The 19,749-nt window shown below is 42.6% G+C and overlaps 1 long non-coding RNA gene across 1 annotated transcript; it reads right to left on the reverse strand.

The window, feature by feature from the left end:
• Positions 1–615: 615 nt before the first annotated feature.
• LOC104862311 lies at positions 616–19,510 on the reverse strand. Its single transcript, XR_780266.1, has 3 exons — positions 19,334–19,510; positions 4,221–4,335; positions 616–964 (listed from the first exon to the last, which is right to left on the reverse strand). It is a non-coding gene; the product is annotated as an uncharacterized LOC104862311 (long non-coding RNA).
• Between the last annotated feature and the right edge of the window lie 239 nt (positions 19,511–19,749).

Below are 19,749 nucleotides of genomic sequence, written 5' to 3' on the forward strand. Positions count from 1 at the left end.
CACTGACCAGGACTTGGCAAAGTTGGAGTGTGACAGTAGTGCTAATTATCATTATCAGTGCTGCTACTATTAGTGATTCAGGATGGGCGCCACCTCCTTCTTGAGGCTTCTCAGAATCCAGTCCCCTTGGATTGGTACATAAAGAGCCATGGCCTAATTCTGGACTAGGATATTGTGATATAATAAGAAATATACTTTTCTTCTCTAGCCCTCCTTCTGTTTTGTGGCCAGCACCTCTTAAGGCCTTTGGAGTCTCCATATCCTGCTAGATGGAAAACAGAACTGGGGGGCAGGCATGATCACTAACTTCATGTACCTGAAGCGTGGTCACCTGGAAGAGAAGAAAATTCACCTTTGCTGCACAAAGCATACCTTAATCAGAAGGGAAGTTAAGGGGAAGCCCAAACCAGTCTTGGGGGAGCAGTGCCGGGTAACAGAGGGCAGGGGAACCCATGAGGAAGCCAGCTGTATCAAGCACAGGGCTCAAGCTGAGCCTGGGCTGCCTTGTGTTATGGTTGTTATGGAAATGATGAGCTGTCTACTGCTGTGTAACAAAATACCACAACTCAGTGACTTAAACAATACATGTTTATTATCTTGCAATGTTTATGGGTCAATAATTTAAGAGCAGCTTGGCTGGGTGGTTCTGGCTCAGGTATCTCACGAGGTGGCAGTCATTCTTTGGCTTGACTAGGGCCGGAAGATCTGCTTCCAAGATGGCGCTCTCCAGGGAATCTGGAAAGGAGGCCTCAGTACCTCAACCACTTGGGCCTCTTCCCGGTGCTGCTTGAGTGTCCTCATGACATGGCAGCTGCTTCCTGAAGAGTACGGCATCCAAAGGAGAGAGCAGGACAGTGTGTTCTAAACCTGCCCTTGACAGTCATATTCCATCAGCTCTGCTGCATTCTTCGGACGAGAAGTGAATCTCACGGAATCTCCCACACTCAAGAGGAGAGAGAGTAGGCTGCATCAAAAGGGAGAGTTTTAAAGAATGTGTGGAGGTACTAAAGAACCCTTCCACTCTGAGTTACTATGATTATCTTATGATTCCTAGGCTGCATATGGATGTGTTTTTTAACAAGCAGTGATGCTACGTTCCTTTGCTTTTAAAGTTTCTAGAAAAGACAGGAATCATCTCAGTTTCTCCATCCTTCGGATGTAGCTTAGTCTACAACAATACAGACAGTCACTGCCTCTGTTTCTAAGGCCTGGCTGTCCCCACCCCAGCCATTGCTTGGCTTCCTACTCTCACAGTGTCAAGAGAGCTGTCTTCCTCTGGAGGCCAAGGCTGGCATGTTGGATACAATGGAAGAGTGGAGCTTGGATCCTGCTGGATACTCAGGAGTTTCAGGCTCCTGACCCGGCCCTGCCCTACAGATTCTCTTAAGTAAACAAACAGATGGAAGGTGTTGGAAAGGAGCTGCAGCTATGGGACGCACCAAATGAGGCAGTGAGCTGTGGTCCGTCTGAGAGCTTGGGAGTGCTGCTCTGCATCAGTTATTCACATTCACACTTGTGCTCAGAAGATGTCCCCTTCCTTCCCGGCAGGGCCACAGAGCCTTTGAAACAATGGGTGCTTTTTAGATTTGTAAGGCAGTGTAATTGAATGGCTTTTGGGTAAAAAAATCCAGAATTATAAAGTTTGCATGCTTAAAGATTGATTTTTGTTTAACAGGCATGATCACGTGGCCCAGGGATGCGAAGGGGAGCACAGACACCGGGGATATATGTGTGCCGTGTAATGACATTCCTCTCCCTTATAGCTGCCTTCTCTGATGGAAGGAGATACAACTGTCAGGCTGAGAAAGGGGTCAGGAGAGAAGGGAGGCAGCAGGGGCAGCAGGAAGTGCTTCCTTAAGTGCATCTGAGTAAGGATGTGTTTAAGGTCAAGGGAATGGTGAGTGCATATTTAGCTAGCAAAGTGCCAGGACATCTTTTATTGTACTTTTAAAGTTAACACTCATAACAGCTAAATGAAGGAGGCATTACTATCTTCCACTTATAAAGAAGAAACTTTGGGATTAGCTTAAAATAAATTACACTGCAAGTAAGTGTCAGGGAAATAAGCAGAGACAGCTCCCAGTTTGACTTAAAACACTGTCCCTCCTGCAGGTAAATTCCTGCAAGAGTGGTTAAAAGGAAAGGTGGAGCAATGAGTCCCACCAGCACGCTTCAGTGTTTTCAAAGAGCTGAAAGGTGGTAGCACCGTGCAGGCAAAAAGCAGGTGTTGGCCACCCAAGAAACCTCCTAACAGCATGACCAGAGAATGCAACTTTCTCTCTCTGGTGCTATTTCCTTGCTTGTAAAAGAAAGAGGTGTGTGTGTGTGTGTGTGAGTGTGTGTGGAGAGGCTGTGGACCCAGTGTCTGAGTCATCTGCGGGAGCTTTATAAATACAAAAAAAAAAAACAAACCTGCCCTGCAGAGTGTGCCTTTGAGTCAGAATCTCAGAGTTGGGATAAGGAAGCAAATATTCTGTTAAAACAACTCCCAACTCTCTAGGAGTTGCAGTCACTCAGCCCTCAGCATAAACCAGGGCTGGGAATCATGGATGGAGCAATCTCTAAGGTCCCTCCAAGCTCCAACATTTAATTCATTCTGGGCCAGGAAAGGAAGAGGAAACCAAAAAGTTGGGACAGTTTGGGGAGCTCTGATCCATTAGAGGTTTCTCTGCTGGCTATTACCTCTTGGCACACTGCTGGGACTTTCCCCTTTATTTTCTCTTGGGGCCTTGTATGTGCTGTTTGGAGACAGACTTGAATGGAAAATTGGCCTCTTTTTAAAGTAAAACCTAGCCTGCTCAAAAGGGATCTTACTGATCAAATCTAAGACAATGTGGGCATTAAAATAATAGAAGTAATTTATTACAGACTACTGAACCTAATAGGAACCCATGAGTCCATGTTTATATAAATAAATAGAAAAAAAGAGAAGACAGAAAAGCTTTCACTCATAGTAGAAAGCCAAGTAGTAGGTGTGAAAATGATAAAGTTAGAAAAGTGCCACTCGGCAGCCAATCGAAGTAATCATGGTTTCAGTCAAGGGTTATCAACAGAAGCCAGAACAAATGAGTGAAAGTTTAATAAGGCACAGAATATTTATATGGTTTCACAGTATATTCGTATAAATGCCTTCCTAACACCTGGCAGAGGCTGTGGTGATCAAGCCATAGACACCAACAGAAGCTAACAGCAACATTTGGGTCAGGCGGACACTGTGTCACCTGACAGGACGCACCGGGAAGGCAGCAGGGCTTCAGCACTGATCCTGCAAATTGTGTGATCCAAATCCAAAGAGAAAGCATCCAGTAAACCCAGACTGAAACTGCCTGCAAAGGACTTGGCCTGTGCTCTTCAAAAACCTCAATCAAGACTGTGCAAAACAAGACTGGGGTGGGGGACAGGGACTTTTGTTGACTGAGAGATTCAACAGGTATAATCAATGAAGCTAGCATGATCAGGTGTTACACCCAGGACCAGAAAGGAAAGGAAGATATCACTGTTGTGTTTCCCTAAAAGATACTATTGGGAAAATCAGCAATAGGTGAGTAGAGTCTACAGACAGGAGAGTACAGTGTCAAACCTAATGTTCTGGTTTTGGTGAGTGCACTCAGGCTATATAAGACTGTTCTTAGAAGATGCATACTGAGGCGTCTGGGGTTATGACTGCAACTTACTTCTGAATGGTTTAGAAAAAGGATGCCAGAGAAAGAGAGAGAGAGAGAGAGAGAGAGAGAGAGAGAGAGGGAACAGAAGTATAGAAAGAATAAAACAAAGGAAGAGGGAATATAAATGATCAAGATGTGATATGTATATGTACTAATTCCCCCAATTAATGTAATTATGTATGCAAATATTTACTAATAGAAAATTTAAAATAAAGAGTTTCTCATTTCAGTGAGGTCAGTGAAAATCAGACATTTTAAGATATTACATTTCAATAAATAAAACAGTCTAATAAACTGTTATGGATTACAGAAAGTTTACAAAGAAAAGGAACATACTTGCTTTTAAATCTGAAAAAGCAGACATTTAAACATTCACAATATTCTAAACTAATAACCACCATTAACTTTTCCTCATCAGCTCACTCAGCGTGATGTCATTAACACTTGATTCACTGGCTCTCGGCTTAGCAGTCTCATGAGCCTGTGTGCTTTTTACTGAAAAGTCCTGGAAGTTCAGACTCAACCCACGAGTATGGCTTGGAAGTAGGCCAATACCTCAGAAGCCTGTGCCCCAAAGTCTCTTCTTTGATGTGTAAATAGTCTCAAGCACCTGCGACCCTCCTGTGGGCTTGTGAGACGGTTCTTCCTTCTTGGGCCCATGAACTCAGACCTGTAACAGATAGCAGAATTTTTAGCCGAGCAGCAGAGCAAACAAAAACAATGTTAGATGATAGAGCAAATGACTGTGGTTAATTTATTATTGATAATTTTCAGGGTAAAGGTCTGACGGGAGTTCATAAGAATAATGTAACTGATGAGGAAATTGGATTGCTCCTGCGGCCATGCATAACAAGATGAGAAAGCCATTCCAAGACAAGTTTTCAGACAACATGTCTCTAAGAATAAGGATTAATCCTATTTTCAGAGAAGTCGGTGAATGTTAATCAGATTTATAAAAATGGAGGAACATAATTTTATAGGGGAAAAACCTTGATATATAACATAGTAATCCTGAGATGTAAAATAATAATTGCCAACAGGATAGCAAGTACATGCCAGGAGCACACCAAGAATATAAAGAGATTCAACAAATCTAAGACATCTGTACTTTCACAAAATTCCACAAGTAAGTCTGATGAGCATCCCTGGCTGAAACTCAGAAAAGCAGATTTTTTTTTTTTTTTTTTTGAGACAGGGTCTCACTACGTAGTTCAGACTGCCCGGGAACTCACTATGTAGCCTAGGCTGATCTCAAACTCTCAGGGATCCTCTTGCCTCAGCTTCCAGAGTGCTGGGAATACAGGCGTGCGCCACCACACCCAGCATGAGTAAAGCAGAATTTGCTAGATTCAAATGAAAGAATTAAGCCAGGTTAACATTTTAAATAACAACTGAAACTGTGCCCACAATTTCTCTCTAATATCATCAGCCAAAGCACCACCAAGACTCTGAAAAATATAGAAAAGTCCAACAAGGATTAAGCCAATAATTAAGCCAACAAAGATTAAGCAGTTGAGACATATGGAAAGCAGGGCATAACAAATATACAGGGACTTCCCATGAATTGTATAACTTCCACAATCCCTATATGAGTAAAACATTTTTATCTATCCGAACTTAACTCAGTGTCTCTTCTGATTTGACAAGTTTTCCCATGCAATTTTATGATAGTAACATATCAAAAACCCTAATCACTTCTAGCACCTCTCTTTGTACAAGGTGAAAGAACAAATCTTTGTGATTTTGCAAGGGCCTTCTGGGAAATCTCAAAATACTTTTTGATATAAAAGATATCCTGAAATGTTCTTTCCTCCATTAATCGGTCTACATTTGGATCTGATTTTCAGAACGCACAAATAAAAAAGTTGTCAGAGAAAATTTGGACATGTGATTAACATGGAATTGTGGGTGCCTGAAAATATTTAGTTTCCTATTTAATCAAAATAGCAATTTTAAAAAATTTAACCATAGAAAATAAAATGATAGTAAAGAACATAGAAGTTCTTCCAAAACTGTGATTTTTTTTTTTTTGCTTGAACAAAGTCATAACAAAGTTAACATAAAGAATCTTTGCCTTGTAGGTGGTTATAAAGAAAGTTTTTTTAAAAAAGTTATATTATTTGCCAAGGAATTAATCAGTATTCAAGAAAAGATTTCATTAAAGTAGACCAGACTTTATAAAAATGTTAACATATTTCTTACCTGTTCTTTAAGAACCAGATATTGTAAACCAAGGTAACTAAAATTCACTTAGCAAGTTTGTCCTGTATTATGATCCTTCATATTCTGGAAAACTTTGACACTTCAGACTTCACCTTCAGGTGCCATGAATACTAGATCAACACTAATTTCATCATAATTATACTAAAATGTTATTTCCACCAACATGCTATGTAAGCCCTACTGCCATTTTCAAATGAAAAGATGTATTTTTTAATTTTATGTTTTAATTTTTAATACAGTTATCAGGAGTTACAACCCATACAAACAAAAGCTCCTCAGGAAATCCTCAGTAATTTTTAAGAGTGGAAAGGGATCATAAAACCAAGAAGTTGAAAGCCACTGCACTAAGCCAACCACCATCAAACAGTGCGGAGTCCTCAACAGGTGTAATATAAGTTCCAGAAAGCAAAGGAGAGAATCAGGAGTTACTGCACTTACTATCGCTCTTGTTGATCCAAGTGTGGAATTTGTTTCCCCATTCCTATAACCCTAAACTTTATTGGTTTAGAGAGCCTGGTTTTCACAGAAAAACGCTTCCCTCAGGAGACCCAGCAAGGTTCACATCAAAATTTCCCCTGTGCCTCTCGGTGGGCTGCTTTTGTCATCTTTGTGACAACCACGGAAAAGGCCAGGAGTCACCGTCAAGGCTTGATTGTGAAGAAGAGGTGGGGCTGCTGTTAGCTAACTGGAACAGGGAAGAATACGCTCAACAGGCACATTTGATAGTACACGGAATATGGCTGTCATGGCTGTGAGGCTTAGGCCCCCCTGGGGCAGAGGCCCGGCCACTCTGGGAGGTGAGCCAGCCACACAACCAACCAACAGAGCTGCCAGCTGAGGAGAGGCTCTGGAACGGTCCTAGAGGGGGCACATGATCGGTATCGGTTGCAACTTCTACGTGAGCTGCAGCTGTGGGGCTGTCCTTGCTGCCATTTCCTTTGCCTCAGATATTTCCTCAAGAAAAACAAGAAACTGTTCCCAGACTTTACTCTACAGAGAAAATTAATCTAAATAACACAACATATGGCTTAATGGATGTTGTATTGCTCCCCCGTTGGCTTCTTCTAAGTTTGAGGCCCTCAATCTTCCAACTGATAGGGACTCCAAGCATTGGGGCATCTAGCTGACTCCTTCTCCAGTTGTCCTCCACTGAAGAGAGTCTGGCAACAAAGTGTCCGACTGCCCAGCCACCTTGCCTCCAAGCAGGGCTCAGGATAACCCAGAGACTTACTATGACAGAGGCACCTCTGTCGCAGCTAAGTCTTAGCTCAACATTTTACTCGGCCCAATGCTGTGTCTTCACTCTGCCCACAAATGTTGAATCTGAGAATCTGTGCCTGTAGAAAATAAGGGATCCAGGGTTCGGGTCAACAGATGGTAGCCATCTTGGTCCCTGTTGCCATTTTGCCTATCAGATGGCTCGGGCATACATTCCAAATCCTGCAGGATAAACGGAGTCACTAGCATGGCCAAACATTTGTGCTAGTCACAGAGACTGTTCTCTAACATGCTATGTTTTGTCTGTTTGTTCTAGAAAGTCCAGGCACATTCTGGTTGGCCACTGCCCACCTCTATCTAGGTTAGCATACGAAGCCCCTTTTCCTGCCTGGGTGTGCAGGCATCTAGGTCTCGATGCTACCCAGTTTTCACTTCTTTCCATAAGTCCCCGATAAATTGCATTCTGTGCAACCCTGGATCTGTCGGACACTTTCTTTGGTCTTTCTACACCTCTGGCCTTTGGCTGCCAGTTCTTGCATGCCAAAATTTTTTGAAACAGTACCTATTAACATTTCTTAGAAGCAATTTCTCTATAGCACACAGTTTGGGAAATACTAGTCCACATCTACAAACACTTAATTATCAATCATTTTGTTTGGCACCTTTAAAAGTTAAAGGAGCTTGGGGGGTGCTTTTAATAAGTGTAAGTCATTTGTAAAAGCTTTGAGGAAGACAGGCCCGATGTCTATGTCTGCTCTTAATAAATTACACAGTAACAGAGATACTGAATATCAATTCACGGAATCCTGTACTGTCTCAAAGTTCAAGCCAGTATTTTTAAAAATTAGCCCCACTAGGACTTTAGCAACGATGATTTATAAAGTGTTTCCAGAGAATAATTATACTGATCCAACTGAAGGAGTTCATTCATGAATTAAAAAGTCTCTATGCACTCTTGGCATATAGGTGCCCTTCAGCAAAAGGGACTCAGACAGTCTCCTTCTTGCATCCCTTGCTGAGTCTCTTGCCACATGAAATGCGTGGCACAATTCCAATGACCTCACCCCTCAAATGATGAGCCTATGGATTAACCTAATATAAGGGAGCTAAATGCCATGGGGAGTTGTTGGCTTGAATCACTTAGCAGTAGAGGACTCCATTTGGACAGCGGCCACCTGACTCAAATTCTTTATTTTAGGAAGAATAAATGTCAGACCTCTGAAGCTCGGGGTGTGACCCAGACAACCCTCAACTTTTCTCAGGTTTTGTTCTGGTTCGTCAGTAGATTTGTCAGTCTTGGCAGCACTTGGACTCAGAGTAGCCAGGCAGTTACAGGGATGACTTCCCTTGTTCCTGTCTTAATCCTGTACATCTTTGTGCTAATTCTGCACATTACCAGGGATGTTTACAATCATAAAAGCATGACTGACATAGTTATTTGTAGTAAGTCCAGAGTTGGAAAGGTACTAAGGGAAAAGAAAAAAAATATGAGAAAATGAAAAAAAATGGAAATAAAGTATTTATAAACGGGGAAGGGAGGAGGGGGTGAAGGGAGGGCAGGGACAAGGGGAAAAAATGAGAGCCAAGACCTATCATGTAAAGGTGCAAGATCCCAATAATGAATGTAACTGTACTGTATACATAAAATGTACCAATAAACTCAATAAAAAAATAATAAATAAATACCCCCCCAAAAGTACAGAGTTGCAAGAGAGCCTAGGTACAAATGGGGACTGGATTAACATGCCTCGGGTGAAGAGTGTGAGACGATCCCCATGTCAGCCAACAAACATGTCCATAGTATGTTCTAACAGTGAAGTACAAATTAAGATTTCATATTTTGGTCTCGGGATCCAAAGGTGAAGGCTTGAATCAATGACAAACTCTGTTCCATACGGTATGGAGAGTGTCCTGGCAAGGACACACTCCTAATGGCTGAGCAACTTCATTTGAGAAAGGAATTGACTCTGGCCCCGTATCACTGTGAGTTCCAGACCAGCCTGAGCTACACAGTGAGTTCCAGGTCAGTCTCCACTACATAGTGAGACCCTGTCTCTAAACACCAAAAGAAAGAAAAAGATTTGCCTTGAGAAAAATGGTAATGGAGAGGAACCATGCACTCACCTCCTGCCATTGCTGCCACTGGCCCTAGGCCTCAAGTGATTTGCAAAGGTAGCAAGAGGAGAGCAGCCAAACTACCAAATCCTGACTAGTTCTGCTCCTGGGTGTGTGTGTGTGTGTGGATGCACAGCACAAGGTGGCAGAGGTGACAACCAAAAAACTGATCTGATTGAAGATGAGACCAACATCTAGGAGGAGAGTTTCACTCCAGGACTGAAGTATTACCCTACGACAGAGACTGGGTGAGAGGCTTAGGAGATAGACTCGAAGATGGTGAGAGCTAAACAAGGATTCTGAGATCCCCTATGGGGCCCAGGCTCAGGCCTGGAGAATCACAGGGCCTTTATAGTGTGGTGAGAGACCAGGTTTGGTGGGTATAAACTTCAGAGGGGGTGGACCTGAAGGAGATTGCATTTAGTGCAACGAGATGCTTAAGCTCATGCTACTGCTGCATATATACAGCAGAAATTAGTGGCCTGACTCACTACAGGTCAGTATCCGGGTGGTGTGAATGTCTTCACTAAAATCACAGACTCCTTTGTTCTGGATAAGCATGGTTTGTGAGTGATTCTTAGGGTTTGTTAGTATCTGACACCATTGTTGTTTCTGAATTTACTGCTATAGCCAAGGTAGCACAGCTGTTGCTGTCAATTGGTTTTCTCTATATGTCAATAGCTGGATGGCCTGGGAGTCGTAAACAATTTGCCAATCACTCCTGGAACCTGGGCACTGAGACAAAAAGTCTCAAACCCCAGCAAAACAAAAACAAATAGAAACACGAAACCACAAGGCAATAAGATACTTCCCAAAGCCCCCAAATCCCTCAAAACTGGTTCAGAGGGCAGTAAGGAGGAGGAAATCATAAGCCACAAGCAGAAAGGTATGAAAGGGCATCAGTGGAGGTAAAACAGTTCAAGAAGGTGCTTGGTGAATTTAAAGGAGAGGTAACTAACCAGGTAATGACAGTAATGAAACAAATCATCAGTAAGCCTAGAGAAGACACTAATATAAAAATCTACTGGGGCTAAAGAAAAAGATATAAAACATGAATGCCCAGTATAGAAAAGAATGAGTGTATAAAAAAGTTCCAAATAGAAATTTAGGAGTTTAACAATACAACTGAAAGGGGCAATGGAAGGGCAGGGTCAGACCTAGAGGACAGGGCCTCAGTTAATGATCAGTTAATGAGAGAGACTTAAAAACAAGAAAACATGAAAAAATGAGTCCAGCAGCTGCGAGATGACTCAAAGAAGCCTAATATAAGGATACAAGAGTAATTGGAATTAATGAAAAATTAGAGGGTGACACAAAGGGCATAAAAAATCCGTTTTAAAGAAGTAATAGCAGAAAACTGTCCAGACATAGAACAACAATTTAACATGCAAATAAATGAGGCACATAGAACCGTGAATAGTCATAATCAGAGAAAACTGTCCATAGAACAACAATTTAACATGCAAATAAATGAGGCACATAGAACCGTGAATAGTCATAATCAGAAAAAATAAACACTCCATGCCACATAATAATTAAAATACCAGAAGTCCAACACAAGAACAGAATCTTAAAGGCTTCTAAAAAAAAGGCAATAAGTCGCCTAAAGAGAAAAACCCACCAGCATTACAACAGACTTCTCAACACAAACCTTAAAACTAAAAAGACCTTGGAACAAAGTGTTTCAAACTCTAAAAGAAAATAACTTCCAACCCAAACTATTATATCTTGCAAATGTATCTTTCAAACTTGATAGAGAAATAAGATATTTCCACGATAAAGAGGACCTAATGAAATTCAGGACCTCCACATCAACATTCCAGAAGATTCTCAGGGATACCCTAGAAGGAGGCGATGAGGACACCCACGTGGCCACCCCCACCCCACACACACCCGGTTACACAGCGGCAAGCCATGCCCAGGCCCCTGGAGGGGGCCTCTCTCTGTGCCAGGTTGGCTCCACCAGGAAGTTTTACAGCCCATTGTGGTGACAACACGGTGAGGCCACAGGGAGGATTACAAGGTTTGAAATAGCTCCTTCTGGAAGGTTTTCAGGAAAGTTGAATTTAAAACAGTGATTTGACTTTAGGATCCAAAGAGGTCATGTTGCCTCTCTCTCTGCCTTCGAGCACCCTTTCCCTTACAAACTCTGGGAGTTTCTAGAAACAAGAGAAGGTCACTTCCGCCACCAGGTCACTATTCTTTCTTCATTTGGATATGTTTAAGGAAAGAGCACACAGCTTTCATGTTGGTAATGTGCCCCTTTTTTAAAAATTTCACTAAAAAATATAATGACTCTTGTAGAAAAATATGAAATATTAAGAGTGTATAGAAGTAAAAATTGCTGTAACTGATCTATTTAGAAACAATCTGAAATGATGTTTGTATTTAATGCTTATATAAAATTAAATATGCATTAATTACATGTATAATATATGATATATTTATGTAAATATATCATAATTGTTAAAATGGAGATATACACATATGTCCCAACCTGCTTTCTGCTTTATTTTTAATAATTTCTATGTTTCTTTTATGATTTGCAACACCAGTCCCCAGCCTATTTGGCACTGGAACTAGTTTGGTGAAATGCAATCTATCTACAGGCCAGGGCAGGTTGTCCTTTGGGGATTATTCAAGTACATTTATAGTGCACTTTATATTATTACATTGTGATATATAATGAAATAATGATGCAACTCTCCACAATGCAGGATCATGGGGAGCCCTGAGCTCGTTTTCCTGCACCTAGACAATCCCATCTGGAGGTGATGGGAGACAGAGACATCGAAGTGTTTTGCTTACGTCCATTCTGCGATGTAGTCTTGTTTTGGTTGCCGTCACTGAAGAACGTCTTGCTTCATATAGATAGGATGCTGGAAATGGAGGCAGGCTTTTCAGTGCTTTGGAGGCAATCTTGAGATATTCTGCTTTGACTTTAATCCACAATGTATGGAGATTTGAAGTTGTCTCAAATGCACTTTTAAAGCCAAAGTCATTTGCATTGTCAAGCAGCTGATCCTCTTGTGGACAAAGTCGATTCACTGTACTTCTTCACAGATGAGTCTCAGATCCATTGCTTCCCAGTTCAGTGGTCTTTCGTAGTTGGGAAGGAAAGCTCAAACTTTTGAAAGCTGACATAGGTGATCATGTCAACATTGGTAAACTTGTCAGCCTGGATTGCATACCACAGTGACTCATTAATCCTCTCTAAAAATTATGCCTAAATATCTCCTGCTACTTCATCAGCTCTAGCTATGATGCTAGCCAAAAGAGGAATACATGCCACCTTTTTAACTATAGCCTAATCTAAAAGTTCTTGACAAACGTCCTCAGTAGCAGGTAGGATCACTCTTCACTAACAGCAAAGGGTTTCTTACTTTCAGCAAATTGATTAGCCACTATGAAGATGCTCTCAGTGCAGACACATGTGATGTGGTGGCCTTCAAAAACTGATTTTGCTCTTTGTGTTAACATTTTTTTTCTTCTGAAAAACTCCAAAGGCTTTTCCTTTAATTCAGGGTGTTTGAGCTCCATGCGATGGAGTGGTTTTGGAAGTTTTATGGCATCACTGGATAGCTAGTCACCACAGATGGTACAACATGGGTTTGGAGAATGTGAATAACCCTATTGCCGTGAGCCAATAATTTAAACAAGACTCTTGGTATTCTAAATGCAACTTTTTGTTGGCTGTGGTCTTAAGAGTCATCAGTGTGTCTTTCCTCAGGGACACTTGTTTTTCACTCACCTGGGCTAGGGCTAGCTTGTGGGCTTACCAGAAGTATGTCTGAGACAAGCACACAGTGTAGGAAAGAGAAATGGATGGAAGTGATAAAGAAAATAAGAGATGGGCCATGCATGGACTAAAATGAGTGTTGGATTCTGACTCAGAGCCTGCCACCAGATGCGGCTGTACGGCTGAAGCATATCAGTACTCTTGCCACTATAAAGTGAGCCACTAGACAAAGCTTAATTTTCACTTGCTACTCACTGATAATATTTTGATATGTCTGCAATCAATTGGTTTATTATGGTCTCTGTGCAGTCAAACCTCTCTGCTAATGTTAATCTGAAATTTAAGGCTCTCCGCAGTGCTAGCCTCACTGCCTCAGCTCCACCTCACATATTCGGGCATGAGATTTTCATAAGGGGCACACAATCTAGATCATTCACATGAGCAGTTTACAGTAGGATTTGTACTTCTATGAAAATCTGATGCTGTCAGTGATCTGACAGGAGGAAGAACTCAGGCGGTAATGCAAGCAATGGGGAGCAGTTGTAAAAACAGATGAAGCGTCACTCACTTGCCCACCATTCACCTCCTTCTGTGAAGCCTGGTTCCTAATATTCCATGACTGGTACCAGGGTGTGCCCCAGGGACTGAGGACCTCTGGTTTACAATATCCCATGTTCTGTGACGTGGTATATCATAATTTATTTTGGCAATTTCTTCAGGGGCATCAAAAACTAACAGGAAAATTTCTCACGTAGTTTGATTCAAGAATACGGAGACAAAAAAAAAAAAAAGTATGGAGACTTTTCCTGGACAAAAAAAAAGAAAAGCTGCTTTTTATTTCTCCCAAAGCTGACAGTGAGAGACAGCCTTATAAGTAGAAAACAGAGAGACAAAGACTAAAACCTTACTAGCATCCTGGGGCACCCATTAAGTAATTTTCAAAACCAGCTGGTCAGCTTTTGAGGATAATGGGCCTCAAACTCTCAAGTAAAGTGGTAAAATGTTCTAAAGCTCGGGTGGCATCTGTCGGGGACACAAGGCACAGTAACACCGAAACTGGGAATTCCTGATGCACATAAAGAGTGGCCCTGAGCCCGTCAGAGTCCCGGAGCGTTCGCCCCGTCCTGACTTCTGCAGAAGCTCTGCGTGGTGACCAGCTTGATCTGCAGCCCCAGCTTCCTTGACCTTCAGAGCAGGCATTCTGAACCTGAATGCCCGGGGTTTCTTCTCACTCTGAAAAGCCTGCCGGTGTCTTTCTGGTTGCTGGTTCCAGGCTCTTCTCTGGGGGCAGCTGGCTCCTTCCCAAGAAGAGCTCACAGCAGACCCAGAACTCCACAACATCCCTTTCCACCCATTTCATGCCAAAGCAGGACTCCCGGCCTGTAGTTTTCCCGCAAAAGGCCTCTTGTTTTCCTTTCTTTCCCTGCACCCCTCCCCTCCAGGCCGTGGATGCTATTTTTAAATCACCCTAGCAACTGGAGGACAGGGGCTGGGCTTCCCGTGATACAGCGCTCACCAGAGACTGGGAGGCCGGTAGGCCGTGCTGTCCTGCTAGGAAGCACAGCCTGTGTCTCTCCCCTCCTGGCAGGAGGATGTCCTCACAGTCACGAAGACCCGAGTTCTCTGCGCCACCTCTGTCTTTGAGTCTTTGAATGTGACTCAGCTCTTCCTAGTCTTTCTTCTGACAAAACTTCCCAGGCTTGAGTTTCCATAAGAAATCATAATGGGTGCCGAAAAATACGCTGGGGTGCAGGAATGTGCTGGACGGCGTGGGTGGGTGCGGGTAGTGGGTACCACTCCCTCTCAGATCAGTAAATAAAGGTATATGTCATCTTCAGAGAATTTAGAAGTCAACATTGGAACCCAGCTGAAACTGATCTGCTGTTTATCGCCATCGTGGGGCGGCAATTCTCTCGTCAGTGGTAAACAGTCCGTGATGTCCGCCTCCCTCGGGTACCACAGCGCTGGACGCTACCCCTCTGATCACGCAGCACCCGGTGGTGATGCTGGGGAGGGGAACACGCTCCTCACCTCCAACTCTGTCAAGTTCCCTGCACTGGTGCTTGACTATGAGAAGCAAGGAGACTCCCTGGCTGACGGGCAGCGGCCCTCCGTGGGAAGATCTTCTCCTTTCCAGCCCGGGAAAGTGAACCACAGTGGGCCAACCCCTGAGGCCCTCTTCCACCCCCAGGATAGTGCCCAAGTCCCGCAGCTAGACATTTACTCTGCTGGGCCTTGGGTGGAATGTGAACTTCCCAATTCTTCGGTGAAAGGAAGACCCTCAAGTCCAAAGCTCTAGACCCTCAGCGAGGTTAGGTGGACTCCAGGCGAGCTAAGAGGAGGTGAAAAGGGATAGGAGACGCGGCCACAATAAGTCAATTGCTTGAAAATTCTTCCATAGGATCGCTTTCTGCATTTTGGGTTCTGAGGCCAAATTTGTAAATGTAAAACATGTAGCCTAAATGAATGAAATCTTACTGGATGGCCAAATTTCATGCCATACCCTAAAGGCACGTTATTTTTAAGGGCAGCGGGCTTGGGGAGTATACACGGTGCCATTTACTCTTTAAAGGAATTAAATGTTCTTTCTGCATTTTTATGCTACCCCATCTGGGACTGCTCCCTCATCCTCCCTTATATGGCCCTCAGTGGAACTAAATTCCCTCTGATTTTGGTAAGAGGACATGGAGGTGCATAAGACGCAGGAGTTCACGACCTTGGCAGTCTGAAAATACACTTGTGGCTTAGATTCATTCTCTCCTCTCTATTTTTAATCTGTTTGCATATTTACATAGGATTTTTCTCCTCTGGGGTTCCTAGTGCTTCTCAGTTGTGATCTGTTTTCCCTAGCTTCTCTGGTAGGAAGTAAGTGGGTACGGCTATGCCACTCAGGACCAAGGGAAAAATCTATCTTCATTCTAGTCCAAGGGTCTTTAGAACTAAGAGCCCCTCACTCTCTAACCTGGATACCTTGGTCTCCTCCACTTTCGTCCATCTCCCTCGCCATCCTTTCCTAGTGTACTCTCTAGTTTTGTCACCGGTGTCACTTAGGGGCCACTGTCTGAGAAAAGGCAGGATAAGGGCAATATTGAACCACCAGCAGTACCCCAGGCACTGGTCGGTCGGAACGGACACTGCAAGCTCCCACGAGATCCTTCAGGATCATGCATGCACTCCATGGTTGCTGGAGTGACAGAAGTCTGGGGAAGGTTGCAGTGGAGGACGCGGAGCAGATAGGGGAGTTGGTGACATTCCAGGCTGTTCAGACAGCAATATTTTCCCCAGGGGCACAGAAGCATTTCAAGATTTTTAACAGTTGGGTCACCTCTATCTGTATATTCTGTCCTGCTGAAGAAAATGTCTTGAAATTCTTACTAGATATCCCCTGAATGAGAACAAAGGCAGCTGACTGAATGAACTTGCTGTGTTTCTGCACTTTGGGTGCGAGCTAGGAATCTTGCCTGTTTCCTCTTCAAGGAAGTTCCGAGCAGTCAGTCTAGTCTCTGCAGTTGGCCTGAAAATTATGCTAACCCTGCTTGGACCTCCTTTGGTTGAGCTCAGGTCGTGTCATGTTCCCCTGTCATTTCCTTTCCTTTTCTGGGTGCACAAGTTAGCCAACTGAGGTTTAGAATTATTTAACGTGGAAGGGCAGTCCTGGGTCTGTCATATTGTACATACTCTGTGTACTGGCCAAGGATGAAAACGTGTCCAAGAAACATACTTTGCTTTCAGAAACTTCATTTTTAAGAAAAAGATACTAGGGAGACAGCTCTCAGGAGAGCTACATGTTATAGGTTAAGCCAAGCAGAGCCACAGAGTGTGACCCATATGGGCTACAGCTCTGTCTCTTTTTACCCAATCTCTGCTACCACCTCTTCCTTAAGCTTATGTGGCGATATCAGGACATTCCACAAAAGATTTCAGAAAGAACTTACTTTAGGCTAATCACTGTTATTTCACAACAGCTCAGATATGCATTGGCTGACCTTTGATGTAAATTTCAAATAATTTTCCACCTGTTTACATCTGATGTCTTAACTGTTCGAGCAGACTCCCTATTCCAATTTTACTTTTATTTTTCGTTGTCTGAAGTATGACGCTGTCTTAGATTCTGGGTGGGACTTTAATAATTCACTTCGGTGTTTGCTATAACAATCTAAATATCTCAGTGGGGTTTATAGCGCAAGTATGTCCGGCAAATGAACAGAATATCAAAAATTCCCTTTCTCTGATAGACAACAGAAGTACTGCTGCAAGAGAGGATACCACATTGTTCATTTTGCTAGGAGGTTGGCATGGTAAAAGTAAATCTGCAGCCAGGCATGGGGGTACACACCTGCAATCCCAGCACTCTGGGAGGTTGAGGCACGGTTATTGTAAACTTAAGCCTTGCTTGGACAGTGTAGCAATTTAGCAAGACTGTCTCACAATTTTAAAACGTTAAAAAAAAGAACTGGGGGTGTAGCTCAGTACAAAGGCACTGGGTTCAACCCCCACTAGCCACACACACACACACACACACACACACACACACACACACACAAATGTGCAGGAAGCTCTTTCCTCCAGACATAAATTTTAGCTTTGATGAACTGTAGCTGCTAAAATACTATGAGCTTCCTCAGAACTCAAGATAAAAGTTACTACTTTTTATGATCTGATAGAATGTGAAAGGAACTTTGTTTGGTTCTCGGCTTCCTGAGACCAAGATGGCAAGCAGCCCTTCCATGACATCATCCTGAAAACATCTGATCCCTTTACCTCCTTGGATGATTGAGCCTAATAGCCCATTAGCTAATTCCTATAAAGATTGTTCAAATTATCATCCTAATCTCTACTTGGGGTAATGAGATGCATTATTCTCTCCAGAATGTTAATGCTTTTGTAGCCCATCATATTCCACGCCGAGGCTTTTTATTGCTAGATTAGGCCTTTAAAAAAAATCTGGTGTCATATGACTGCATTTCTTCCCTCAGCATAAAACCTTCAGCTTTATCGCATCTTCTCCAGCATTGGGCAATCGGGTTTTGGCCCATGGTGTCCTAGTCTAGAGCCTTCCCTCTCCATGGTTTTTAGGGGAGGATAATGTTTCTGATGCATATTACATCTTGACTAGAGGTAGCTGATGTTCCCTGGCTGCTTTTCTCTTTTTGCCTATTCAAGCTCTTTAGAGTCTAGAGGTTACTATCTTTGGTAACTACTCTGACTCCCAAATCACTGCCCTTTGTCTTAACTGAAAGCTCCGGTGCCCATCATCTTATTAATATAACTTGGCTTATCTATGACACTCAGATTGATAAGATTGTGTGGGATTACTCCCATTGAACTGAAAGTCACAAACTAGGATGCTAAGCAACAATTTCATTCTTTTCCACGTAACACACAAACATGTTAACTAAGGCCAGTTCCTCAATTGAATCTCTGCTCGTTCTAGTTCATCATTCAGGGAAAAAAAAAATGCCCTTTTTTCAAATACCATTTATTTCCTGTGTCTTAAGCAGGTCTCTGGACATAATGAGGGAAAACTGAGTTTTCACAGATATAGGATAAATGCTATAATAAGCTTTCACCGATCTTGTTACAAGGCTTAGAAAATATCAGCAATGTCCACTGATTTATTTTTCTCATGAATGCTCTTTACCTTCAAATAATCTAGTGTGCAACATGAGTTAACTTTAATTTCTGAGAATATTCTTTATTCTTTTACTGTGCAGAGGCCATCTTTGCCCATGGGTTCCAGAATTATGTCTTTCAGTCTGGCATCTATTGATTCACTACCCAGGTTTCTGGGCTACAGCACCACACTTCCAAAATGCTTGCATTAATTTTCCCTAACGGGACACAAAATGTCTGATCCAAGACCTTACAGATGTGGAAATGGAGGCCCAGAATTCTGATATAACTTGACTAAAGTTGTTAAATGAGTTTTCTCACAGGTCAATGTTCTCTCCAGCATTTCAATATGCCCATTTAAGATTTCAGACATCTGCCATTTATAAGGAAATAGGAAAACATTCTGACCAGGTATTTTTTTCCAAGTCCCCTTACTAGCCAGGTTTCTAAAGGGATGAGTTACTCAGTTGCCTACATCCTGAGCCTTTATATAGATAGCTTTTTCCTAAATACTCTGATGGGCTCTTGGCATGAGTGATGAAATCATTTAAATTTTGTGCTTGAGCTGATAATATGCAGATTATTTTTGTCTGCATCATCTTATGGTTAGTTATATATATTTATGTATATTTCTCCTACAATATACAGCAAATACCTTAAGGCAGTGGTCAGTCTTGGCTAGTATATTTGTCAGCTTTGTGTTACTGCAAGAAACTGCCTGAGGCAGCTGACTTATAGAGAAAAAAAATTATTTACTCACAGTCTTCAAAGTTGAAGATCTCAGACAGGAAGTCCCACTGATTTGGCCTCTGGTGAGATGGTGGTGACCCATGGTAGAAGTGTGCATTAGAGCAAACAGTCACACATTGACTAGGAGTGAAGAGAAAGCGGATGGGCAGGCTTGCTCCTTCTATAACAACCCTCACCGGTCACAACAGAACTGTCTCACTCCCCCCACAACCTAAGGACTTCCTAGAGTGTCTCCACTTCCAAAGGTCCCAACAGCGCCACCCAGGGTACAAGACTTCAATTACAGCCGACCCTTGAGGAAAAGGGACCCTGAGTCCACAGCATTTACATTTCCTTTATAAAGGAAACTTTATGGCCTTTATGGCCTTTGATTCCTTCAATATAGCATCATATATATAATGCAAAAATGGACTGGATATGATGATG

Source organism: Fukomys damarensis, unplaced genomic scaffold, assembly GCF_012274545.1.
Source record: "Fukomys damarensis isolate Sample0158 unplaced genomic scaffold, DMR_v1.0_HiC HiC_scaffold_12, whole genome shotgun sequence".
In the NCBI taxonomy this organism is placed as follows: Eukaryota; Metazoa; Chordata; class Mammalia; order Rodentia; family Bathyergidae; genus Fukomys; species Fukomys damarensis.